The sequence below is a fragment of the Pteronotus mesoamericanus genome, unplaced genomic scaffold, assembly GCF_021234165.1.
Source record: "Pteronotus mesoamericanus isolate MK-2021 breed Mesoamerican mustached bat unplaced genomic scaffold, CSHL_Meso_final contig_20, whole genome shotgun sequence".
NCBI lineage: Eukaryota > Metazoa > Chordata > Mammalia > Chiroptera > Mormoopidae > Pteronotus > Pteronotus mesoamericanus.
Genome location: NW_026555085.1, coordinates 38,450,648 through 38,478,492, shown reverse-complemented (window position 1 = coordinate 38,478,492; position 27,845 = coordinate 38,450,648). Strand labels below are relative to the sequence as shown.

General features: G+C 36.5%; 1 non-coding gene and 1 pseudogene across 1 annotated transcript; one reads left to right on the top strand and one right to left on the bottom strand.

Annotated features, from left to right (window-relative positions):
- The window catches only part of LOC129066872 (G2/mitotic-specific cyclin-B2-like), a 170,181-nt pseudogene that overhangs the window by 57,753 nt on the left and 84,583 nt on the right, over positions 1 to 27,845 (top strand).
- Positions 24,867 to 24,973, bottom strand: LOC129067970 (U6 spliceosomal RNA). The gene has a single exon (XR_008528798.1). It is a non-coding gene; the product is annotated as a U6 spliceosomal RNA (small nuclear RNA).

Here is a 27,845-nt window from a genome sequence, read left to right as displayed (position 1 = left end):
CATTTGACAAGGTACAGCACCCATTTATGATCAAAACACTCAGCAAAATGGGAATAAATGGGGCATTCCTCAACGTAATAAAGGCCATATATGAAAAACCTACAGCCAATATCATACTCAACGGGCAAAAACTGAAAGCTTTCCCACTAAGATCGGGAACACGACAAGGATGTCCGCTCTCACCGCTTCTTTTCAACATCATATTGGAAGTCCTAGCCACAGTGGTCAGACAAGAGAAAGAGATAAAAGGCATCCAAATAGGAAAGGAGAAAGTAAAGCTATCACTGTTTGCAGATGACCTGATAGTGTACATAGAGAACCCTGTAGACTCTACCAAAAAACTCCTCAACCTAATAAGTGAATTTGGCAAAACAGCAGGATACAAAGTCCACATTCAGAAATCAAAGGCGTTTTTGTACACCAGCAATGCAATAGAAGAAGAAGAAATCAGGAAAAATATACCATTCGATATAGCACGAAAAAAGATAAAGTACCTAGGGATAAATTTAACCAAAGACACAAAAGACCTGTATGCAGAAAACTATACAACATTGAAAAAAGAAATTAAGGAAGACACAAATAAATGGAAGCATATACCGTGCACATGGATTGGAAGAATTAATATCATCAAAATGTCCATACTACCAAAAGCAATTTATAGATTCAGCACAATCCCTATTAAGATACCAATGACGTATTTCACAGAAATAGAACAGACATTTCAAAAATTTATATGGAACCATAAACGACCTCGAATAGCCTCAGCAATTTTGAGAAAGAAACACAAAGTAGGAGGGATCACAATACCGGACATCAAACTCTACTACAAAGCCACTATACTCAAAACAATCTGGTACTGGCACAAGAACAGACCCATAGACCAGTGGAACAGAATAGAAAGCCCAGAAATAAGCCCGGGTCTCTATGGACATCTAATATTTGACAAAGGGGGCAGAAGCATAAAATGGAGCAATAACAGCCTCTTCAACAAATGGTGTTGGGAGAGCTGGATGGCTACATGGAAAAAATTGAAATTGGATCATCAGCTGACACCATACACAAAAATAAACTCAAGATGGATAAAAGACTTAAATATAAGTTGCAACACCATCAAAGTCCTCGAGGAGAACATTGGCAGGAAACTCTCAGATATCCCACGCAGCAATTTTTTCACTGATATGTCTCCTAAAGCAAGGGACATAAAGGAAAGAATAAACAAGTGGGACCTCATCAAAATAAGAAGCTTCTGCATGGCTAAAGAAAACATCAGCAAAATGAAAAGGGAGCCAACCATTTGGGAAAATATATTTGCTAATGATACATCAGATAGAGGTTTGATCTCCAAGATATACAAAGAACTCACTCGACTTTACTCCAAGAAGACAAACGATCCAATCAAAAAATGGGCAAAGGACCTGGGCAGATGCTTTTCTAAGGAGGAGATACAGAGGGCCCAGAGGCATTTGAAAGGATGCTCTGCATCACTAGCCATCAGAGAAATGCAAATCAAAACCACCACGAGGTACCACCTCACACCGGTCAGAATGGCCATCATAAACAGATCCACAAACAACAGGTGCTGGCGAGGCTGTGGAGAAAAGGGAACCCTAGTCCACTGTTGGTGGGAATGCAGACTGGTGCAGCCACTATGGAAAGCAGTGTGGAATTTCCTCAGAAAGCTGAAAATGGAACTGCCCTTTGATCCAGCGATTCCCCCTGCTGGGACTATACCCTGAGAACACCAAAACGCCAATACAAAAGAACCTATGCACCCCAATGTTCATAGCAGCACAATTTACAATAGCCAAGTGTTGGAAGCAACCTAAATGCCCATCAGTAGATGACTGGATCAAAAAATCATGGTACATATACACAATGGAATACTACGCAGCAGAAAGAAAAAAAGAAGTACTAAACTTTGCGACAGCATGGATGGAACTGGAGAGCATCATGCTAAGCGAAATAAGCCAGGGGGCGAAAGACAAATACCATATGATCTCACCTATAAGCGGAACCTAACCAAAAATGCAAAGAAGCAAGGAAAATATGACCAGCAACACTGAAAGGAAAAGAAATCAACAGAGACAAGAGGGAAGGGGGGGGGCAGGGAAAGGGAAGGGAAGGGGAAAGTCAAGGAACATATAGCAAGGACTCATGGACAAAACCAAAGGGGAAGAGCTGAGGGAGGGAGGGTGGGAGGGGGCAAGGGAAAAAGGTGGGGGGAAGGCAGAGACAAATGTATTTAAAAAGTAAATAAATTAATTTAAAAAAAAAAGAATCAGCAACCCAGAAATAAACCTATGGATAATGACAAACTAGTATTTGACAAGGGATCCAGCAATATCCAATGGAGAAAGAACAGTCTCTTCAATAAATGGTGCTGGGATAATTGAATATTCACATGTAAAAGAATGAAACTGGACCCATATCTTACATAACACACAAAGATTAATTCAAAATGGAGTAAAGATGTAAGTGTAAGATCTAAAACTACGGAACATGTAGAAGAAAACATAGGAATAAAGCTTCTTGACATGGGACTTGGTAATGACTTTTGGATATGGTACCTAAAGCAAAAGCAACAAAATTTTTAAAATGAATTAATAAGTAAGGAGATTACATAAAACTAAAAAACTTCTGCACGAAAAATAGAAATCATCAACAAAGTGAAAATACTACCTACAGAATGCAAAAAATTGCAAACCATGTATCTGATAAGGAGTTAATAACAAAAATATATAAAGCACTCATAAAAGCCAATAGCAAAAAGGAAATAAAAACGATTTAAAAATGGGCAAAGAACTTGAATACACAGTTCTCCAGAGAAGTTATATGAAAGGCAACAGGTATGTGAACAGATGTTCAGCATCACTAGTCATTAGGGAAATGCAGATTAAAACCACCATAAGATATCACCTCACACATGGTAGAATGGCCATTATCAAAAAGACAAGAGATAATATGTATTGGTGAGGATGCTGAGAAAGGAAACTCTTGTGCACTGTTGGTGGGGTTGCATATTGGTTCAGTCACTATGAAAAACAATATGGATGTTCCTCAAAAAATTAAAAATAGAACTACGATATGATCTAACAATTCCACTTTTGAGAATATATCCAAAGGAAACAAAAACACTAACTTAAGATACCTACACTCCCATGTTTATAGCAGCATTATCTATAATAGCCACCATATGGAAACAACTGGTGTCCATCAGTGGATAAATAAATAAATAAATTGTGGTATAGCTATACAATGGACAATTATTCAGCCCTAAAAATGAGAAAAGTCTCCCATTTATGACAACATGAGTAGAGCTTGAAGGCAGTATGCTAAGTGAAGTAAGTCAGACTAAGACAAATACTGTATGATCTCATTTTTATGTGGAATCTTCTTTTTTAAAAAGCCAAAAAGCCACCAAACTCATAGAAAAAGATATCAGACTTCTGGTCACTAGAGATGGAGTAAGGGGAACAGGTTGAAGGAAGTGGTCAAAAGGTACAAATTTACAGTTATAAGATATATAAATATATATGACTATAGCTAACACTGATGCCTGATATATAGCAAAGTTAAGAGAGCAAATCCTAAGGGTTTTCATCACAAGGAGAAAATTTGTTTTCTGTTCTTTTCTTTGTATTGTATCTATATGAGAACATGGAAATTAGCTGAATCTATTGCAGTAATCATTTTGCAATATATGTAAATCAAATCATCATGCTGTATTCCTTAAACTTATACAGTGCTCTATGTCAATTCTCAATAAAAGTGGAAAGATTATGAGTTCCAATGTTTCTTTAAAAACTAAGAAACACTTTCTGAGAGATTATGTTTCATTAGCTGTTTAATGGGAAGTTGTTAAAATTGATGATGAGAGGGAATGCCTTCAACACAGATAAAGGCAGCATAAAATTCATTGGTTTGTGGAATACGGAACTAAGGAAGTCAACACGTATAATTTTATAGATGAAATCTAGTTCAATTTCTTCCGACAGGGAAAAAATGAGGAAAAGGAGGCACAGATGATAATGTAACTAAATTCACAGAGTGCCTTAAGACATTGTCAGGCCCAGGTGCCCGGTCTCCTGACTTCACAGTGTTGTGTGTTCCGCTCTGACTCCCTACTTCTTCAAAAGTGGGTACTTTTTTCTGTAGAGGGCTTTATCACCAAACTTCTCTAACTCATGAAATATATTTGGAGGTCATATCCTATAAAAGGAACTGAACAGAAATAAAGTGATTTGGGGTTTGAAAAGTCAAACCAGAGAAGCTATTTCACTGCAAAATGAGAGGCATTGTTATACCCATTAAGCACAACAATTGGTGACTGATAGTCATAATGCATTATGCTCTGGTTAACCTAATCAACAGGATCTGTAAAATATAAATCCATTCACTGCTTACCCTAGGAGATGCTTTTGGACAAATGCTGGCTTTCATATTAATTGGAACAAATTGTACATAATGGGTTTCTCTAAATGTCCTGATACCTCACACTGTCAAATTTTCACAGTCCAGATCTTGAAGCTCACTCTCTTGGGTATAAAGATGCAAATCGCTTCATCTTCCCAACGTTGTCCACCTGAGGTATAAGAGGATTGCTGCATGAATCACAAGTAATAGGAGTTTACTACTCCTTATCCATTATTGTTAAGCAGAAAATAAACTGCAGAGCTAACCACTTGCCCCTGGGCTTACTTACATCTTCATTTCCTTACCACTGAGAATTCAGGTGTATTTTCAACAAGTTTATAGCCTCATAAGATATTAATATTACTCTTCGGTTGCAGTAACATTCTGCCAAGTGCAGTGCTCTTAGAATGGCAGCATGTGTACTACTAACAGCACATTAAATCTCTCAGGTCCTGCCAACCTCCATGATCAAAGCTGTTTCAGGGGAGCTGTTTGGAGAGGTTGCTGCGTCTTAGTATTGATAACAAGGAGCCAACTGTGGAGGCCACAACTCAATACTGAAACTGGGTCTTGTTTGGTAACACATACACACAGCTTTCTTCTCGTTTGGACCCTGATATCTTTTAATCAAAGCAGAATTTTTAACAAAGAGTAGGTAACTGGTCCAATTAAGTAACAATAAATGAATCATGCAAACTCCAGGAACACAAGATAAAAACCAATTGGATCAAGATTTTGCTAGTTTGTCTTGACTTTTCCTAGACATAATTGGGAAACAGAGCAGAAAAGCCACAAAAGAATTTTTACAGTATTATTTTATTTATATAAAGTTCAAAAACAGGTACAACAAAATTTGATTTTAATAAGATTATGGAAGTACATAGACAAAATCAACTGCATATATTTAATGTGTATAAGCCGATAGGTTTTGACATTGCATACATCTGTGGAACTATCACTACAAACGAGGCAGTAAATATATTCATCAATTTATTTTAGTCATTTAAACTTTTCAAAAATCCTCACCTGAGGATATGTTTATTGATGAGAGAGAGAGAGAGATTGATTGGTTGCTTCCTGTACCTTCCTCAATGGGGGACTGAAACTATGACCTTTTGGTGTACAGGACAATGCTCCAATCTACCAGCCACCAGGCCAGGGCTATATTAATTATTTTTAAAAGTTTCCCTCTGTCTCTTTGTAATCCCTCCTCTTCATCTCCTTCTGTGCCAGATACCCCCATTTACAAGACAACATGAGTATGTTTTTTATTGCCATATATATGTTTGCCTTTTCTAGAGTTTTATATAAATGAAGTTCCACAGTATGACTAGTTTTTGGTCTGGCTTCTGTCACTCATAGTAATTATTTTGAGAGTATGCATGTTGTTGTATCAATAGTTAATTCCTCTTTATTGTTGAATAATATCCCATTGCATGGATACATCACAATTTATTTTATTCATTCTCCCATTAACTGCTTTTTTTATTGTTTCCAGGGTTTGATTATTACATATAAAGCCACTATGAACATTCCTATACAAGTCTTTGTATGGACATGTGTTTATTTTTCTCTTCTAGTAGAATGGCTGAGTCTCTGCTATGTGTATGTTTGTTTAAGAAACTGCCAAATTGCTGTCCCAAAAGATTGTAGCATTTTACATTTTTACCAGAATATGAACATTCTAGTTTCTCCATATCAAAACCTGGTATGATTAGTTTTGTAAATATATTTTAGACATTTTGATAGGTGTCTAGTAGTACAATATTTCATTGTGGTTTTAATTTTCATTTTTTTCTAATTGCATAGTAACTTACAATATTTAACATGTTTTGTCATATAATTATTTTCCTCCATATATCTTCCTTGATGACATATCTGTTTGAGTCTTTAGCCAATTTTTAAATTGGGTGTTTGTTCTACTGTTGAATTTTAAGATTCATATCCTTTACATATCCTGGATACATATTCTTTATCAGATATATGATTTGTAAATATTTCTTTCTAGTCTGTGGGCTTGTCCTTTTATTCTCCTGGCAATATCTTTCAAGGAGCAGAAGTCTTAACTTTCATGATCAGTTTATCCATTTATTCTTTTATAGATTATACTTTTGATATTTTGATATTGGTTTAACCCAAGTTCACAAAGACTTTCTTTTATGTTTTAGTCTGAAAGTTTTGTAGTTTTAAGTTTTACAGTTAGCTCTATGATCTATCTTGAACTATTTTTATATGATATGAGGTATGAATTCAAGTTCATGATTCTTTTTGCATCTAGACCTCCACTTGTCCTAGCACCATTTGTTGGAATAACTATTATTTTTTTAATCCTAACCCAAGGATATGTTTATTGGTTCTTAGAGAGAGAGTAAGGGAAACATTAATAATGTTTCTTTTTCTTAGTAGCCTAAGAACTGTAGGCTACTGGGCCTTCCGTATGCACCCCATCTAGGGATCGAACCAGCAACTTAGATATGTGCCCCAACCAGGAATCAAACCTGGGATGATGCTCCAACTGAGCCACCAGCTCAGGGCTGGAATAACTGTTCTTTCTCCACTAAGTTACCTTTGCATTTTTGTCAAAAAATTGGTCATTTCTATTTGTGTGGGTTTATTTCAGGATTGTCTAATTATAAAACAGTATATAAGAGGTTACACTATAAATAAAAGTAAGAGAATGATTAACACAGATTTCAGGGTCATGATTACCTTCAGGTGGGTTGTAGAACAGAGAGGAATATATAAAAGAAAGATTTCTAGGACACAAAATATTCTGTTTCTTACTCTGGGTGCTGAGGATAAGGCTGTTTGGTTTTTATTTTTAGTCTTTAAACTTGGTGTGTATGTGATAGAAAATCTGCTTTATAAACTCTACTCAATAAACTCTATATTTCACAATAAAAACTAAACCCAAGTTGACTTCTAGGTTTCTTTAGTCAAAATTGGTTTAACATGGCTCCTCCAAGCCAATAATTGCTAAGAGGTTGTTGAATTTTTATATATCGTAAAATCACCAAAGCCAGGGTGCTGATTACTACAATATTTTCTCTTAGCCACACCATTTCTCCCATACTGTACTCTGCTTTGTGTTTCTAGGGCTGGGTCTCTGCAAACATTTCTACTTTGCTAACTTTCTCCCTGCTAAACTAACAGTAGAAGGCTCTTGAGAGAGAAGGGAAAGCAAAAGGTGAGAAAAGGAATCTGGAACTCCCTGTTACATATCTTTTTGCTGACAGCATTTCCAGGTAGTGATTCTTTCCCTCGTCCATTGGTTCTGGTGTTCAGATTTTTTCCCATACTTCCTGACTAGATTCCAAGTTGCCAGCACCAGGCAGTGCCTCCCTTCTCCAAGGCCCGAGTCCATCTCTATTCCCATCTTCTAGATTTTGATAAACCAAACACTTCCCATTGTTCCTCCAAGACCTGGGGGTGGAGGCTGCCTCCTGCATTCTCTGTCACTGTCACCTTGTTATTCCTTTCTTGCTTGCAGTTATCCAATGCACTTCCAATGAACCAATTCTTTGTATCAAACTCAACTCCTAAGATAGCTGTAGTAGTTTCATTTTTGCTGATTTGACACTGTGTGTCATTCATATTACTTTTTTCTTTCTGGAGGACATAGTAGCTTCCAAGAGAAGAGATATAGGAAGGCCAGCACACAACCTTTATAAATTGTTAAATAAATCAGATGTTTTGTTACAATGAGAACAAATCTTAGAGCAAATTCTGCTACACACTCCAACATTTTATAGCCAGCAGGAACAAAACTGTCATGATCAATTTCATAACTCAAAAGAGTCCCAGTTCTTATCCATTTAAGTACTTGATAAAACTACTTTATAAGACAGGTTTCACGGGGGCAGACCCAACATACTGCAATGGCAGGGTTCCGTTAACCTTCTAGTCAAATCAGTCAGGTGAGTAGATCTTCCATAAATATTTTAACATAGCAAAATCTAAATTAAGGGCTTAGTTCTAAGAACTGTAGGCTATTGGGCTCACTAGATTCTTATATCCCTTCTGAGCACAGATGAAAAGGCCATTCTATACAACTTAACACTTACTTCACAAAGGGAAAACTACTTCCTAACAAGCCCTTTGGTAGCGATTAGAGATAACAGTAGTGGAAGCACTCACAGTAGGTACTCTGAAATGTGGGTACCCGATTAGAATCTTTCAATTTCCAATGATCCATTCTCGGATTAAGTTATTTGAATTGAAAACTAACTGCCCCTAGAGTGCACAAAGAAGTAATATATACACATGTACATGTACATACAAAGAATGTGTGTGTATTTCTTGATAATAAAGTGTTATATTGTAAATTACAGTCAGTGTAACTCCAGGTGAGGTTCATATCCTGAACTTGGAAGAAGAGACTTATTTTCCTGAGCACATTTCTCTTCGTTGCTTAAATAGTCTCAGATTTCTAGTATCAAAACCAACAGTTGCCTCAAACCTGAATATGTTAACTAGATTTGTAATTATTTACATGTTAGGCTGGTAAAACTTTATTGAATTACATAAGGAAGATTAAAATTTTATATGTAACTGTAGTGTTTATGTAAAGGTTTCCATATTTATTTCCCCCATGATAGTTCTGGTTTATTTCTGTTCTCTCAGTGCGTCATTGATAACAACTCCTTTCATTCTCAATAGTGATCATATTGGACAATCAAATATTCAATGATTTTTGTAAGTAGGGTAATGAGTTTTTTCTCTTTTCATTGTCACATGCAGAATTAGTTGGGTGAACACATAAAATTCTCTATAGTCTTCTAAAAACTTTTTTTTAAATTAAGTTTGAAGGGTGAATTATTATTTAAATCTTTTTTTCAGAACTGCTTTAGGTTTTACTACCATCCCTTTCTAACCCTCTACATGTAAAGTATTTTTGGGGGGGGGGAGAGGGATAATGGGGGAAAGAAAGGAAAGGGGCAAGCAAGAGAACATGAATAGAGGCCTCATGGGCACAATGAGGGGATTGATGTGGGAGTGGGCGGGGGGGTGAGCACTGGGGGGAAAAAAGCAGGGCAACTGTAAATGAACAACAAAAAATTTTTAAAAAGGTTCAAAAGGACTTTTTCTTCTATATTTGCATACAAGAAAGAATAGAAATCTTTAGAATGCTGTATTAGCTTATAGATGTAAAGCTCCTGAGTTAAAGGTGCTTATAAGAAAATTTTTTGTAGAAGCTCTAAAAATGATTTGGAAAAAAACGTTAACCGATGAAGTTGCATGTTTCTGGGATCCAAATGAAGAAGATGCCTCTAAAATCTAGACTTGTTAGTGAGTCTGTGAGCATTACATCTAACACAATCATCAGCCCTGACTTTCTGTTCTTTCTGTAGATTGTCTAAGAACAATCTACAACCTCTTCCTTTTCCTCCTATTTATAAAGGTAACAACAAGTCATCATGCTTATCGCTCCTAATCAGGCCAGGTGTAGGGATGGTAGACTTTTGTCTAATTTCCACTTCTCAGCCAGTAAAGGTCATTGATGACAAAAGGTTTTGATTTCCTTTATTCACTGTAGAACTATTTACTGTAAAATGACTGCTATAATTGAAATTTAAAGAGACTTACTTTGTCTAGCCTTCAGAAGATAAAGTTTATAGAAGTGATTTAATTTCATTCTGAAGTCTATTCTATGAGAGTGGTTTTTAGTTCCATTAAAGGGTAGGGCAAAAGATATTCAAGCAAAAGAACAAGTCAGATAAATGTAGGGTAGACATAGAAACTTTTGGCTTTTGATTTGGGAAAAACTAGAATTTATTTGCCAGATGGTTGCTTTCCTGATGATATTTAAGGAAAGAGGACCAAATCATTATTTTCCTAGAAAGGCTAGAATAGAATCTTTGCTTGCCAGAGTAAGAAATGGTTAAATTGATAATGTTATTCTTTTGAAGTTGATTATGTCAGGTATCTGTATCTATTTATGTATCTTTGTATCTATGTATCTGTCACCTATCTGTTACCTATCAATCATGGTATTTTATAGTTATAAGTTGTGGTCATAAATTTTATAAGTCTAAATTTATAAAATTTACCTAGCAATCAATGAGAATTTCTTTGAGGATTCTAATTTCTCAAATAACATACTTGAAGCTTTATACTAGCCTAAACATCTGAACTGTTCTTTGTATGTGTGTGTAAGTAAATGCATGTACGTGTGTATTTTAAAAGAATTGTATCAAGAAAATCTTGTTTCATATAGCTAAGGAGCTGCAAAAACTACAACAAAAAAGTCCTCAACTGAGGTGGCAAGAAAACTTGAAGGGGACCAGGGAATATATAATATCAAATTGTTGGAAACCTAAACCACTAACAGGTCTGTATAGTGAATCCCTCAATGTGTTGGACTTTAATCTGGAAGACGATAAACTTGTTCTTCAGCAAGTTTAAATCTTTACTGTTTTGGCAGAAACTAAAATAGATGATATGCCATTATACGATGTTTTATTTGGCCACTAAAAATCTTAGTTCCCTTAGTACCTGATTCTGGCAGATAGTCTCTCTAATCTGAGTATAAAAAAGTAGGCAAATTTATTTAGTTTGCCTACTGAGTCCCATATTTAACTTTCAGTTTTATTGCTGATGTTATCTTCATTTGTTAGCACAAAACATTACATACATTGCAAACCCTGCATTATCAAATTCAGTTTAGTTACTGTGTTAAAAGACAACACCGTGCTAACTACTATAGCTACATAATTGTTCAAAGATATTTAGCTATTGGAGTATATCAGGAAAAGAAGAATTTTTTTTTCTGCTTTAAATAGACTAGGTAGCATCTTGTTTCAATAGAGCCAATGAATGATGTTATTAAAAAGCAAATTCTAAAACTCACTACACATATCCTTCTAAAGAATTGAAATTGTCTTAATAAAATTTTTGCCTTTGTTTGATATTATCCAATACTTTTTGAAAAATGCTGACATCTTCTTAATAGTTACTTCATGATTGTCTATACAATATTCATGGATTAAACACATTTTAGTGTTAACTTTTACAGGAATCTAAGTCCTTCAGATTCTTTTGCTATTACTCCATTTTTGTGAGGTTATTTGAAGATTTTTTAAAAATAGCTCAGACAATTATCAGTGTATTGACACTTGTCCCATAAGTGTATTTTATATATATGTATATATGTGCGCATACACATACAGTTGTATATATAGTCTGTGTTTGTGTATATATATATGTGTATATATATGTATACACATATACACACACACAGTTATATATGTAGGATAATAGTATTTAAGTTCTGGGTGCATTGAAAGTTATACACAAATTTTCATCTGTGTGAGGGGGACGGGAAGAAGTGCCCCTAACTGCCATATGGCTCAAGGATTAACTGTATATTCATATCAAACATATTTCAGTGGTTTACAAATAAATAGATAATAACCTGTTATACTTGTTGGCATGGTCATGGAAAAATTAAACAAAATAAAGAGATACATTAAATATCTGGAATTATAAAAAGTATTCACATATTATCAAGAAAGTTAGACACATATTTTTAGACTCTCCTCTGAACTTTAATATTAGACAATTTCTAGCGGGGCTAAAAATTCTAAGTTTCTAACCATGGCTTGGTCTTTCAGTCACCAGCTCTCATCCAGAAGCCACCCAGAAGCCCACTCAGAGTCACCTCAAAAGAACAAAAGACCTCCTATTGTTGTTATCACTTAGGATTTTCCAAGGGTTTTAGGAGTCCTATGTCAGGAATGGAGTCAAAGGCAAATAATAGAACATGGGATGCTCCTAGTGTTCTTATCACTTAGTAAATTACAAGGATTTCAGGAGCTCTGTGCCAGGAACCAGGGTGCAGACATATATATTCTATTATTTCACACCCGGGGTGGCAAAATATAACCAAAATTTTTCTCTATGAAAATTTCCTGACATCAACCAGTGAAATATAGGCACTTTCCCTTTTGCATATAAGTCCAGATTGGGCTAAAAGGAATTCAGACATATATGATTGAATTTGGTAAAGTCTTGGGTACAGACTTTAGAGCAAGTTGCTTAAGAATTTTAGCCCTGGCTGGTGTGACTCACTGGGTTCAGGGCTGACCCGTGAACAAAAATGTTGCTGGTTCAAAAGATCACCTGTTCAATTCCCTGTCAGGGCACATGTCTGGGTAGCGGGCCTGGTCCCCAGTTGGGGGTGTGTGAGAGGCAGCCGATAGATACTTCTCTCACACATCAATGTTTCTTTTGCTCTCTCCCTTCTCTCTCTAAAAAATAAATAAAAAATTTTAAAAAAAGAATTCTAGACAGTGTATTAGCTAGTTTTCTAGGGCTGCCTTAACAAACTGCAGAGGAGCTGGTTCAGAATAACAAAAATGTTTTCTGTCACAGTTCTAGAGGATAGAAGATCAAAATCAAGATGTCAACAGGCCCATACTCCTTCTGCAACTCAGTAAAATGCTTCCTTGCCTCTTCCTTGCTTCTGGTGGTAGCCCACAATCTCCGGCAATTTTTGGCTTGTAGCTTTGTCCTTGCTATCTCCACCTGTCTGTAGTAACATGGTATTCTTCCTGCATGTGTCTGTCTCTTCACATAGCAATTTCTTTCTTTGTCTTTATATCATCTCTTACAAGGACACAAGTCATTTTGGATTAAACACTCACCCAATTCCAGTATAACCTTATCCTAGCTAATTATATCTGCGACATCCCTGTTTCTAAATCCCTCACACTTTGAGGTGCTGGGGCTTAGAACTTCAACACATCTTTTTTTTTTTTTTTGAGGGGAGTGCAATTCAACACATAGCAGGCAGTAGAGAAAGGCTGGATTAAAACCTGGGTGGGGAGGATAGCTTGTTGTCAGTCTTAGGCATGGATCCCTTTGTTCAGCACTTGGATTTTTTTTTTTTTTTTTTTTTTTTTTTTTTGCTTCTGAGCCCTGTGGGGAGAGGGCCTGTAGGCGGACACAGGAGGGGAAATTCAGGTGAGGATGTATATCTGTGAGACATGGGAAGCACCTCAGAGTCTGGGGAGACAAAGGTGCCTACAGCTCTCAGGAAAGAGTACTGAGGAGGAGGAAGCTAAATGGAGAGAAAACCCCAAAAATCTGCCAGATAGCCTCCTTGAGGATTCAGCTGATTATTGATCCACTCACATGTGTGAGGAGACTATGTAAACCTAGAGGAAGAACTAACAGAAAGGATTACACATAATAGTGCACTGCAAGTTTTAAGGGCCTCCCTCTTGCAGACAGAAAATATTAACCCAAACGGAAATACAGATCTGCACAAAGGAATAAAAGAGCTCTGAAAAGCTTAACTGCATGGGTGAATATATGAGACTATAAAATTATTGTTCCTATGTCTTTAAAAGATAATTGCTTAAACAAAAATAATAGTGTGTGGTGTTTTCTGCTAAAGAAAGCATTGATTAAGGACCCTTTGCTTTTCAGTGGACAGCCCTGACAAACTAGAGAACCTATAGATAATGAAAAGTAGATAACTCCTTTTTTAAAAAACTAAATCCTTATCCAAGAATATATTCACTGATTCCAGACAGAGAGTAAGGGAAGGAGGGGAGAGAGAGAGAAAGAGAAAGTAAAATATTGATCACTTGCCTCCTGCCTGGGGAATGAACCTGCAACCTAGGTGTGTGCCCTGACCAGGAATCAAACCCATGACATCTTGGTTTATGGATGATATTCCAACCAACTGAGCCACATCAGCCAGGCAAAAATAGATAATGCTAAACCAAAAGGATGTCAGTGCAAGAAGGCTCAGTGAATTCTGGTGGCAGGTTTTCTCTACTAATGTGGGCTAGGGACTTGCCAAAAGTTTGTCCCTTACAGAGAGAATTGCAACACCTGTCAGCGGCTTCTGATTCTTCTCTTTCAACCTTGAAACATGCCCTTAGAACACTTGTTAAATCTCTTCCTGGGTAACTTTGGGCCGTTCTTCCAAAAGAGATCTTGTGGAAAGGTGTTTGGAAAGAACATTTTCTATGTGTCCCAGGAGATAATTAACTCATTGTAAGCCTTTTGAACTTTTATTTAAACATATGTATATTTAATAAAGGTACATAATCTCATAAAAGAACACTCGAGAAATTAGGAAAATTGAATTCCATATTTACTTGAATTCTGACAACAGATGTAAGTATGATACCAAGTTTTCCATCTAAACACATATGTATTTTGTGAAATTGATAACTATTAAAAATCTTTATAAAATGGGGTAGAGGAAGAAGGGAAGTAATCAGAAGAACTCAAAATAAAATCATGAAACAGCGATAGCTCTGAAGTTTTACCAAAAAGCCCTTGCTGTATTAGTTCAGTTACGTATTCAATTTATGACGTTGACTTTCAGTTAGAAGTATTTTACTATGAGGTATTAACTATTTCTGTTTCTTATTTCTTTTTTCTATTTAGAAGCATAAATGACAATTCCAGAAGAGTCTATGCATTAGCTTTAGAAATATTCAATACTTATTTCCAAGATTAATTCTGGAGTTCATCAGTTTCTAGCCTTAAGATCATGCAAGTAATACTGTATTGTGGAAATATAATCTGCCATGTGAGTGTAGCAGTTAAGAAGGCGGGGCAAATAGACAAGAGTCAGAGTATAAGGACATTTGAACACTTGATTCTGTGGGTCCACCATTCGCTCTGGTGTTGGCGTCAATGCACCAGGTGGGTGGAAAGTGAAAGAATAAGCATATTGCATCTTTCTGGAGCATCACTTTGGCTCACAACCTGGTAGGGTGACGTGACAAGGGTAAAAAGTTTAAAAGTTTAATATTATAATCACAAGTATGATACTATATAATGTATGACAGTTGTGACAAAATATGAGTGTTTAAGTACAGTGGAATCTGGCAGCATATTGTAAAGACCCACTGTGGTGACTATTTATGGTAATCTGCTATTTACAGTACTTTTGAGAGATGATTCAGAAGTATGCTGCAGATAACAGGATCTAAATTGAAGAAAAGGGGTCTAAATTTGTTTCTTTATTTTAAAATTAGGATAACCTATCCAATTATGAAGGACATTGTCAGACTGAGAGTTCAGTTGTGAAGGAGATGAGAGAAATAAAACGATGGAGGTGCTGGGAACTGACCCCAGGGTGTTATGCATGTGTTTTACCACAGAGCTACTCCTCTCTAGCTTGAGAAAGTTTAGGCAGCAATAAATGCCAGCAAGCTCTAAAGCAACTCCTGAAGTGTAAAGGGGGTGGGGTGGACGGGGCAGGGTGATTAAATCAGAAGAAAAAATATTCTTAAGGATAATGAAAAATCCTTAAGATTCAGGGAAAAACTTGTTTCTATTAGATTTCTCTTTATCACATAGAACTTACCTGGATGATTCTCTTTCCCTAGGCTTCTGAGGTGCTAGAGTCCTAGCCTGATGATGGCTATTTTTCAGGGTCTAAGTGTTAATTACCCCTTGAATATCTTCTCTCGTACTTTTTGAACTTAACTACCTCTTCATCTCTAGGAGATAGTTTCCAATTTTTTTTTTAATTAATTTATTTACTTTTTAAATACATTTGTCTCTGCCTTCCCCCCCCCCTCTTTCCCTTGCCCCCTCCCACCTTCCCTCCCTCAGCTCTTCCCCTTTGGTTTTGTCCATGAGTCCTTGCTATATGTTCCTTGACTTTCCCCTTCCCTTCCCTTTCCCTGCCCCCCCTTCCCTCTTGTCTCTGTTGATTTCTTTTCCTTTCAGTGTTGCTGGTCATATTTTCCTTGCTTCTTTGCATTGTTGGTTAGGTTCCGCTTATAGGTGAGATCATATGGTATTTGTCTTTCGCCCCCTGGCTTATTTCGCTTAGCATGATGCTCTCCAGTTCCATCCATGCTGTCTCAAAGTTTAGTACTTCTTTTTTTCTTTCTGCTGCGTAGTATTCCATTGTGTATATGTACCATTACTTTTTGATCCAGTCATCTACTGATGGGCATGTAGGTTGCTTCCAACAATTGGCTATTGTCAATTGTGCTGCTATGAACATTGGGGTGCATAGGTTTTTTTGTATTGGCGTTTTGGTGTTCTCAGAGTATAGTCCCAGCAGGGGAATCGCTGCTGCTAAACTTGATGTACAATGTTAACCTCATGGCAAAAACAACACAAAACAAGAAAAATTGTCTCCTTAAATCACTTTCTGAAAGTACTCCCCAAATACAGATTTGTCAAATCTTTGTTTCTGTGATGGTTTTCAAACTGCTCTTTCTGTTTACAGTATGAGCTGTTTCTATGTCTGTACAGCTTCCATCCTCTTTCCAGACATAGCTGCAAAGGGCCAAATTTACAAAAGCAAACATTCTAAAAAACCCCCTCTGAATAGAGTATGTTACTACAATTTTCAGGGCCAAATGAAAATAGAAGACTTAAGAAGATGGTTTTAGGCTAAAAGATTTCTGAAGTTCTTTTGTGGCTTTATCCCTCAGTCACCTTCTAAGACATGATTGAAAGTTAAAAGTTGTTAATTTGGCTCACGTACCTATCACAGCTTAGGCCCTGTCCATTCTTCTAGACTCAACTCTTGCTTCTTTGACCATTCTCTATTAAGGCAAGTTCTGTTTTATAAACAGGCCATGATCTCCTATAGCTTCTTGCTTTTGTATAAAGTTTGGTAAGATTTATTTATTTGTTTGTTTATTTATTTATTTTTATACTTCATTTTAGATAGTTTGTTTTCCTGTATCGTCACATGCACTAATTTTCAGCAATGTTGAATTTGCTATTAATTACATTGTGCTATTTTTATGATCATGCATTGTATCAGTAGTTTTTGTTTTTAGAAGTTTGGAGACAATCTACCACATGTAGGTCATGAACTTTTTTTTTAATAAGCACATTTATTTATTTATTTATTTAAGTATATTTTATTGATTATGCTATTACAATTGTCCTAATTATTCCTCTTTACCCACCTCCACCCAGTACCCCCATTCCCTCCAGCAATTCCCCACCCCAGTTCATGTCCATGGACTGTGCATGTAAGCTTTCTTTGGCTTCTCCATTTCCTATAGTGTTCTTTTTTTTTTTTTTTTAATTTATTTACTTTTTAAATACATTTGTCTCTGCCTCCCCCCCACTTTCCCTTGCCCCCTCCCTCCTTCCCTCCCTCAGCTCTTCCCCTTTGGTTTTGCCCATGAGTCCTTGCTATATGTTCCTTGACTTGCCCCTTCCCTTCCCTTTCCCTGCCCGCCCCCTTCCCTCTTGTCTCTGTTGATTTCTTTTCCTTTCAGTGTTGCTGGTCTTATTTTCCCTGCATCTTTGCATTGTTGGTTAGGTTCTGCTTATAGGTGAGATCATATGGTATTTGTCTTTCGCCCCCTGGCTTATTTCGCTTAGCATGATGCTCTCCAGTTCCATCCATGCTGTCGCGAAGTTTAGTAGTTCTTTTCTTCTTTCTGCTGCGTAGTATTCCATTGTGTATACAAAAAGTAATGTACCATGACTTTTTGATCCAATCATCTACTGATGGGCATTTAGGTTGCTTCCAACACTTGGCTATGGTAAATTGTGCTGCTATGAATATTGGGGTGCATAGGTTCTTTTGTATTGGCGTTTTGGTGTTCTTAGGGTATAGTCCCAGCAGGGGAATCGCTGGATCAAAGGGCAGTTCCATTTTCAGCTTTCTGAGGAAATTCCACACTGCTTTCCATAGTGGCTGCACCAGTCTGCATTCCCACCAACAGTGGACTAGGGTTCCCTTTTGTCCACAGCCTTGCCAGCACCTGTTGTTTGTGGATCTGTTTATGATGGCCATTCTGACCAGTGTGAGGTGGTACCTCATGGTGGTTTTGATTTGCATTTCTCTGATGGCAGGTGATGCTGAGCATCCTTTCAAATGCCTCTGGGCCCTCTGTATCTCCTCCTTAGAAAAGCATCTGCCCACGTCCTTTGCCCATTTTTTGATTGGATTGTTTGTCTTCTTGGAGTGGAGTCGAGTGAGTTCTTTATATATCTTGGAGATCAAACCTCTATCTGATGTATCATTAGCAAATATATTTTCCCATACGGTTGGCTCCCTTTTCATTTTGCTGATGTTTTCTTTAGCTGTGCAGAAGCTTCTTATTTTGATGAGGTCCCACTTGTTTATTCTTTCCTTTACGTCCCTTGCTTTAGGAGATATATCGGTGAAAAAATTGCTGCGTGGGATACTGAGACTTTCCTGCCAATGTTCTCCTCTAGGACTTTGATGGTGTTGCGACTTATATTTAAGTCTTTTATCCATCTTGAGTTTATTTTTGTGTATGGTGTCAGCTGATGATCCAGTTTCAATTTTTTGCATGTAGCTGTCCAGCTCTCCTAACACCATTTGTTGAAGAGGCTGTTATTGCTCCATTTTATGCTTCTGCCCCCTTTGTCAAATATTAGATGTCCATAGAGACCCGGGCTTATTTCTGGGCTTTCTATTCTGTTCCACTGGTCTATGGGTCTGTTCTTGTGCCAGTACCAGATTGTTTTGAGTATAGTGGCTTTGTAGTAGAGTTTGATGTCCGGTATTGTGATCCCTCCTACTTTGTGTTTCTTTCTCAAAATTGCTGCAGCTATTCGAGGTCGTTTATGTTTCCATATAAATTTTTGAAATGTCTGTTCTATTTCTGTGAAATACGTCATTGGTATCTTAATAAGGATTGCGTTGAATCTATAAATTGCTTTTGGTAGTATGGACATTTTGATGATATTAATTCTTCCAATCCATGTGCACGGTATATGCTTCCATTTATTTGTGTCTTCCTTAATTTCTTTTTTCAATGTCGTATAGTTTTCTGCATACAGGTCTTTTGTGTCTTTGGTTAAATTTATCCCTAGGTACTTTATCTTCTTTCGTGCTATATCGAATGGTGTATTTTTCCTGATTTCTTCTTCTTCTATTGCATTGCTGGTGTACAAAAACGCCTTTGATTTCTGAATGTTGACTTTGTATCCTGCTGTTTTGCCAAATTCACTTATTAGGTTGAGGAGTTTTTTGGTAGAGTCTACAGGGTTCTCTATGTCAGATTTAGAAATTTTTCAGCCAGTTTTTTCCACCAATATTTATTTTTGTCCTGTTATTTTACCCTCTTCTCTCTCCTTCTGGGATTCAAATTATGTGTTTGTTAAACTGCATAACTTTGTCCCACAGTTTCTTGAAGCTCTGTTAATATTTTTCATTGTTACTCAAGTATTCAGATTGGTTGATTTCTTTTGAGCTGTTTTCAGGGTCCAGATTTTTTTTCTGTGCCTAATATATGAGTAATTCTATTTAATTACATTTTTATTTCAAATATTATATTTCTATTTTTAGGCTTACCATTCTTTGCTATGGTTTCATTTTTCCTAAAATTTCCATCTCTTCTCCTAGCATACCAATTTTTCTTATTGATTGTTTAGCATATTTATTATTGTCAAAAGTTCTTTTGCATTAAATAAATCCATCATCATCAGCATTGTCAGATTATTCTCTTGGCTGTAGGTCACGTTTTTCCTATTTCCTCCTTTTTTTAAAAAAATATTTGTGGATGATGTGATATAAAGTCTATGAGAATTATTTAGTTTTCTCTAATATTTTATTATATTACCATGGATTAGGCTTTTAGTGGCTTGGTATTTGGCTTTTTAAAGTAGATTTATTTTAGTTTTGTCTTTTGGTTATAAAAAGTTTCTTAGTTCTAAAACATATTTCCTATTCTTAAGGCAGTGCTTTGCTAGAATTTCAATAAAAAGTATGAAATATTTATCATGTCCCTCTAGTGTGTGAAATTTGAACTCTAAATTTTGTCTCCTTTGCCCTGGGTAACAGATATTGATATTTCTGCTAAGCTCTTTCAGTCTTCCAATTGTTATTTTCTTCTTGGGCTTCATTTAGTTTTCTTCTCACATGTACAGTTCAAGAATCATCCAAGGATTAAGGAAATATACATGCAGATTTTGGACTCTTCTCTCTAGAGATCTTCTTTTCTGAATTTTCTACCGTTCAATTTCCAGCCTCTCTGGCAGCTCAAAAACTTTTACTTAGGTCTCTTCAGACCAGTAATAGTGCAACTGTCTGCTTGAGTTTATCAATCTCATGCTATAAGGAGTCAGGAGAATACTTGGGGGCGCATAATACAAACCTAGCTTGACCACAGCAAAGATTCCTTTCTTTCAAGTGTGGGCTCCCTTCTTTTTCTGCTTTTACATCATCTCCACTGCCACCAGCAGCTCCTTTTCTATCTTATCAAGAGTTGATACTTACTATGGACAGGAGGACTCATCCAATACATGCTGCCCCTCCATTACTGGACTCAACAGTATCTTGTATTTCTCTTTATTCCTCTCTAAATGCTGAACACCTTGAGGGACAAGGTCTTTATTTTTGTATTTCGAACACTGTCTGACATATATTAATGCTTGATAAAAGTATTCAATGAATGATGGCATTGTTGACTAGGTACTGTGAAATGGGGGATTCTGAAGGCCAAAAGTCATCTAAGAAGCTCATGAAAGGGAGGAATTTCCAATAAATTGAATGATGTAGTTTCACTATAGTATTTCTCATATTGTGTTTGAGATGAAACATCTGGATATACATTAGTGATGATCATGAATTTAAAGTTATTGAAGAAAGAAATCTATATACTGTAACATGCACTTCTTCCATTCTATTTTTTCTCTCTAAATTCTATTTACAGGAAATCAGAATTTCCCCAACAGGTCCCAGTCAATAAAATCTGAAGTGACATGGTAATAAAGGTGCAATAATAATTGTATTTTCTTTTATTTTTTTGTTATCTTTTACAATTTATCTTTTTATTTATTTATTTATTTTTTCAAATACATTTGTCTCTGCCTTCCCCCCGCGACTTTCCCCTGGCCCCCTTCCCCCTTTCCCTCCCTCAGTCCTTCCCCACTTTGGCTTTGTCCATGAGTCCTTGCTATATGTTCTTTGACTTGACTCTTCCCTTCCTTTTCCCTGCCCACCCCTCCCTCCTTCCCACTTGTCTCTGTTTGTTTCTTTTTCTTTCAGTGTTGCTGGTCTTATTTTCCTTGCATCTTTACATTGTTGGTTAGGTTCCAGTTATAGGTGAGATCATATGGTATTTGTCCTTCGCCTCCTGGCTTATTTTGCTTAGCATTATGCTTTCTAGTTCCATCCATGCTGTCGTGAAGTGTAGTAGTTCTTTTTTTCTTTCTGCTGCATAGTATTCCATTGTGTAAATGTATCACAATTTTTTGATCCAATCATCTACTGATGGGCATTTAGGTTGCTTCCAACACTTGGCTATGGTAAATTGTGCTGCTATGAACATTGGGGTGCATAGGTTCTTTTGTATTGGCGTTTTGGTGTTCTCAGGGTATAGTCCCAGCAGGGGAATCACTGGATCAAAAGGCAGTTCCAGTTTCAGCTTTTTGAGGCAATTCCACACTGCTTTCCACAATGGCTGCACCAGTCTGCATTCCCCCCAACAGTGTACTAGGGTTCCCTTTTCTCCACAGCTTCGCCAGCACCTGTTGTTTGTTGATCTGTTTATGGTGGCCATTCTGACCGGTGTGTGTGGTATCTCATTGTGGTTTTGATCTGCATTTTTCTGATGGCTAGTGATGCCGAGAATCCTTTCAAATGTCTCTGGGCCCTCTGTATCTCTTCCTTGGAAAAGCGTCTGCCCAGGTCGTTTGCACATTTTTTGACTAAGTCATTTGTCTTCTTGGAGTGGAGTTGTGTGAGTTCTTCATATATTTTGGAGATCAAAACTCTATCTGATGTATCATTAGCAAATACATTTTCCCATGAAAAGCTCCCTTTTCATTTTGCTGATGTTTTCTTTCGCCGTGCAGAAGCTTCTTATTTTTATGAGGTCCCACTTGTTTATTCTTTCTTTTATGTCCCTTGGTTTAGGAGACATATCGGTGAAAAAATTGCTGCGTGGGATACTGAGAGTTTCCTGCCAATGTTCTCCTCTAGGACTTTGATGGTGTTGCGACTTATATTTAAGTCTTTTATCCATCTTGAGTTTATTTTTGTGTATGGTGTCAGCTGATGATCCAATTTCAATTTTTTGCATGTAGCCGTCCAGCTCTCACAACAGCATTTGTTGAAGAGACTATTTTTACTCCATTCTATGCTTCTGCCCCCTTTGTTAAATATTAGTTGTCCGTATAGACCTGAGCTTATTTCTGGGCTTTCTATTCTGTTTCACTGGTCTACGGGTCTGTTCTTGTGCCGGTACCAGATTGTTTTGAGTATAGTGGCTTTGTAGTATAGTTTGATGTCCGGTATTGTGATCCCTCCTACTTTGTTTTTCTTTCTCAAAATTGCTGTGGCCGTTCGGGGTCATTTATGGTTTGATATAAATTTTTGAAATGTCTGTTCTATTTCTGTGAAATATATCATTGGTATTTTAATAAGGATTGCATTGAATCTATAAGTTGCTTTGGGTAGTATGGACATTTTGATGATATTAATTCTTCCAATCCATGAACACGGTATATGCTTCCATTTATTTGTGTCTTCTTTAATTTCTTTCTTCAATGTTGTATAGTTTTCGGCGTACAGGTCTTTTTCCTCCTTGGTTAAATTTATTCGTAGGTACTTTATTTTTTTGTTGCTATATCGAGTGGTATATTTTTTGTGATTTCTTATATTTTTATTTCATTGCTGGTGTACAAGAATTCCTTTGATCTGAATATGGCTTTGTATCCTGCTGTTTTGCCAAATTCACGTATTAGGTTGAGGAGTTTTTTGGTGGAGTCTACAGGGTTTTCTATGTACACTATCAGGTCATCTGCAAACAATGATAGTTTTACTTCCTCCTTTCGTATTTGGATGCCTTTTATTTCTTTTTCTTGTCTGACCACTGTGGCTAGGACTTCCAAAACGATGCTGAAAAGTGGTGAGAGTGGACATCCTTGTCGTGTTCCCGATCTTAGTGGGAAAGCTTTCAGTTTTTGCCCGTTGAGTATGATGTTGGCTGTAGGTTTTTCATATATGGCCTTTATTACATTGAGGAATGTCCCATTTATTTCCATTTTGCTGAGTGTTTTGATCATAAATGGGTGCTGTACCTTATCATATGCTTTTTCTGCATCTATCGAGATGATCATGTGGTTTTTGTCTTTCCTTTTGTTTATGTGATGTATTACATTTATTGATTTGTGTGTATTGAACCATCCCTGCATCCCTGGGATGAATTCCACTTGATCATGGTGGATAATCTTTTGAATGTATTGCTGGATGCGCTTTGCCAATATTTTGTTGAGGATTTTAGCATCTATGTTCATCAGCGAAATTGGCCTGTAGTTTTCTTTCTGTGTAGGGTCTTTATCTGGTTTTGGGATTAGAGTGATGCTGGCCTCATAAAAAGAGTCTGGGAGTCTTCCCTCCTCTTGGATTTTTTGGAATAGTCTGAGAAGGACAGGGGTTAGCTCTTCCTTAAATGTTTTGTAAAAAGTTCTCCTGTGAAACCGTCTGGCCCAGGGCTTTTGTGTGCCGGGAGTTTCTTGATTACCGCTTCAATTTCCCCACCTGTTATTGGTCTGTTCAGGCTTTCTGCTTCTTCTTCCTTCAGTGTTGAAAGATTATACTTTTCTAGAAATTTGTCCATTTCATCAAGATTTTCAAATTTCTTGGCATATAATTGTTCATAGTAGTTTCTGACAATCCTTTGTATTTCTGTGGTATCAGTTGTTATTTCTCCTCTTTCATTTCTGATATTATTACTTTGGGTCCTCTCCCTTTTTTCTTGATGAGTCTGCTTAGTCTTGTTGATTTTATTTATCTTTTCAAAGAACCAGCTCCTGGATTGGTTGATCCTTTGAATTGTTCTTTTCCTCTCTATGTCATTCAGCTCTGCTCTGATCTTAATTATTTCTTTCCTTTTCCTTGCTCTGGGATTTATTTGTTGTTGTTTCTCCAGTTCTTGAAGTTTTAGTGTTAGGTCTTTTATTTGAAATGTTTCTATCTTTCTTAGGTAGGCCTGTATTGCTATGAATTTCCCTCTCAGGACTGCCTTTGCTGTGTCCCATAGGTTTTGGACTGTTGTATGTTGATTTTCATTTGTTTCCAGAAACTCTTTAATTTCTTCTCTTATCTCATTATTGACCCATTCATTGTTTAATAGTTTACTGTTCAATCTCCATGAGTTTGCAAGTTTTTGAGGTTTCTCTTTGAGGTTGATTTCCAGTTTGAAGTCCTTGTGATCTGAGAAAATGCTTGGTGGTATTTCAATTTTCCTGAATTTGCTGAGGCTCGCTTTTTGTCTTATCATGTGGTTTATCTTTGAAAAAGTTCCATGCATATTTGAAAAGAATGTGTATGCTGCTTCTTTGGGATGTAAGGTTCTGTATGTGTCAGTTAAGTCTATTTGATTTAATACGTCATTCAGCTCCACAATATCCTTATTGATGTTTTGTTTGGAAGATCTGTCCATTTTTGACAGTGGGATGTTAAATCCCCTACTATCAGTGAGTTGCTGTCTATATTTTTTTTGAAGTCCTCCAAGATTTTCAAAAATATGGAACGCTTCATGAATTTGCGTATCATCCTTGCGCAGAGGCTGTGTTAATCTTCTCTGTATTGTTCCAATTTTAGTAAATGTGCTGCCAAAGCGAGCACAATAATTGTATTTTCATTTAAGTAATACTACTGATTCTATTTCTATGCAAAAGCAGTAGATCCAAGCATGTTTAAAGGATCTTCTTTAGATAATGTTCTCTTTATGAATGGCTGCTACACTTTGTTTCTTTCACAGCGTATTTGAAATGCATAAGCCTTCATGCCCTGGTCCACAGCATATGGTATTTTGTTTAGTCTTGTTTCTCTTTCTTTTTTTTTCCCAGAAAGTAGCAAGGATGTAGCATAATGCATCATGCAAAGGAATGTGTTATGCAAAGGAAACATAAAGGAAAAAAAGGTTAATTTTGTGAAAGTGGAATTCAAGGGCTTTTCTGGCTTTAATCAATCACTATTGTCTCCTGCTTATGTCTGAGCCTGCAGGAGGAACTGGATAATATGTAAGACATCATGTGAGGCACATTTTCTGTGTCTCTGTCAGGAGAGTGAACTACAAAATAAATAATACTGAGAAAGTTTAGTGCAGTTCTATGTTAACAGTTTCCAAATTGAAAGCATTAAAAGAAAAAAACTAGACAAAATAAAAAAACAAAAGAATTTTCTTCTTTTAGAAAACAACTATTAAGGAAAGTATACCTCTGAACATGTTCCTGTAATCAATTACTGAAAAAGAACACCTTTTGTGCCAAGAGATAATACAGAACACCGTTACGAATACTTTTCTATATTAAAAATTGTGTCTTCCAATAGAGGGTTATCAGAGAACTTCACTCTTTGTCCACTTTAAAAGACAGCAAGTAAGAACTATGGGTCCTATTCTCATTTTGAAGAAATATCTACGGTCTTGCTATACAGTTGGAAGGAATCGTTAAAGTAAATTTATCTCAAAAGGAGGTATGAGAACTCAGTCAAATTAAATGTTAAATTTAAACATTTCCCCATCTTTCTTTTAAAGATAGCTTTTAGCAAGAAAGGCAGAATAAAGTAAGCTAATTTTTGTATTTTTTATAAGAAATTTCTTATTTCTTCTTTGCATTTCTTATTTTTGTTCAATGTATTTTAACTAACGTTTGTTGAACACTAAGCTAGGTACCTGAGTGGCTGTTGAGATAAGTAAAGCATAATTCCTGACCTCCGGCTAAATGCTGTACCAGGCAGAATGGAAGCTAGATTATTTTAAGTGCCATAGGAAGTACACTTACAAAATTTCTTTGTGTAGGTTAGGAAAGGAAAGCTCAAATCCATTCAGCAAATTAGAACGAACTTCATGCATGATGCAGCATTTGGGATAAAACTTGAAGGGTCATTATGTTCAGTTCATGGGAAGAGGAAAATCTAAGTTATAAAAGCAGGAGAGTGGTGGCCTTATTCAGAGAACAGAAAGATAACTGGTCCTGCAAAGAACAGGAATATAAGTTACATGAAACTTCCACTAAAGACTTTGGTTTCTACTGTCATCCACCTCACAACTTCTCTTAGTGTAGTGTCCTGCCCCCAAAAGATCTACTTCCTCCACATATCAACTAAAATATGAAATTAAGTGAAGATTTAAGTGAGGAGGTGAGGAAGTGGGTTCCCATCACACAAATTAGAAAATTATTCAAATTCCCCCAGTGATAATTCTGGGTTCCCAACCATAGTCCATCTATACCAGTTGCCACCACCTCATCTCTCCTCATCATCCCATCCTCTGGATCATGGTTTCTTAAGTCAGGCCATTGCAACATCATCATCATAAGTCCTTTGTAACTTTCTGCTTGATCTCTTGTGGCTAAGCTCAACCTTTGGATCCCACTCTGGTCAAACTGGCATCACAGACAGGGAGAGTTGAGAACAGCAACTTTATTTAAAAGAGGAAGAGATGGGTCAGTTCTATTTTATGTGGTGGTTTGCTTATTTGAGTAATCTGCCCTTTGGAAAATAGACCATTTTCCTACTCTCTGCATCCTATAATTGTGGCTGTTATGGCGTGCTGTAGCCTTAAGGAGTTGTTATACTCTTAAAATATGTATCTCAATTGTCTAATGATTTGATGAGGAATTAGATAAATTATATAGTGCAATAGTTTTTATCAAAACAGGGAGACATGTTATGTTCTGTTTTGGAAAATGTCTTTATTTCTCAGTTTAAGAGTTATTAGGGATTCTGAGGGTCATTAATGTCATGCTATTGGCCTTGAATATTATCAAGGGAGGCCACAATGTGATGAGTTAATATTTGTTTATAATATTTATCCATTGCTATGTATCTCTTTCTTCTCTTTCGGTGATTTGTTCCAAACTACAGCATAAAATGTCACATTATTGATGTGGCATTATCAAGTTTCATCATGATTGACCTGATGTCACACTGTTTGGTAACACAACTGTTTGCTGTCAATCAAAGGCACTTACAGAAACCCGTTATAAACATTGAGAACAATTTGTGCTGGCAAAGAGAACCATCTGGTACACTCTTCACTTTAAAGAAGAGCCTCGTTGTTATTTATTAATAAACATCATTAAAGTTTAAATGTGAATTTTTGCTATAGTACAGCCTTTATTTGATCCTTGAAATGTTCAATGTTTTGATAGTTTTTTCAAGTACATATAAATGTTGAGGACTTTATCTATGTAGTTTCTGTTTTGTTTTGCTTGTTTAATGTAGGAGCTTTCATCAGTGTCAGTGACCCGTACCAAGAGATCAAGAGACGAGGGTGTAAGGGGGGACCCAAAATACCTGGAATTTATTTATAAAAAATCCTGTATTTATTCTTACATGTTTAAATTTCAGTCACCTTCAAAGTACTCTCCATTTGATTCAATACACCTATAAAGAATTTTTTTCCACTGCTCCAAACAGTTTTTTAACTCATTGATTTTGATGCCTTTTAGTGTTTTTGTGGGCAGGTGCGCTTATAAATCACCCATCATAA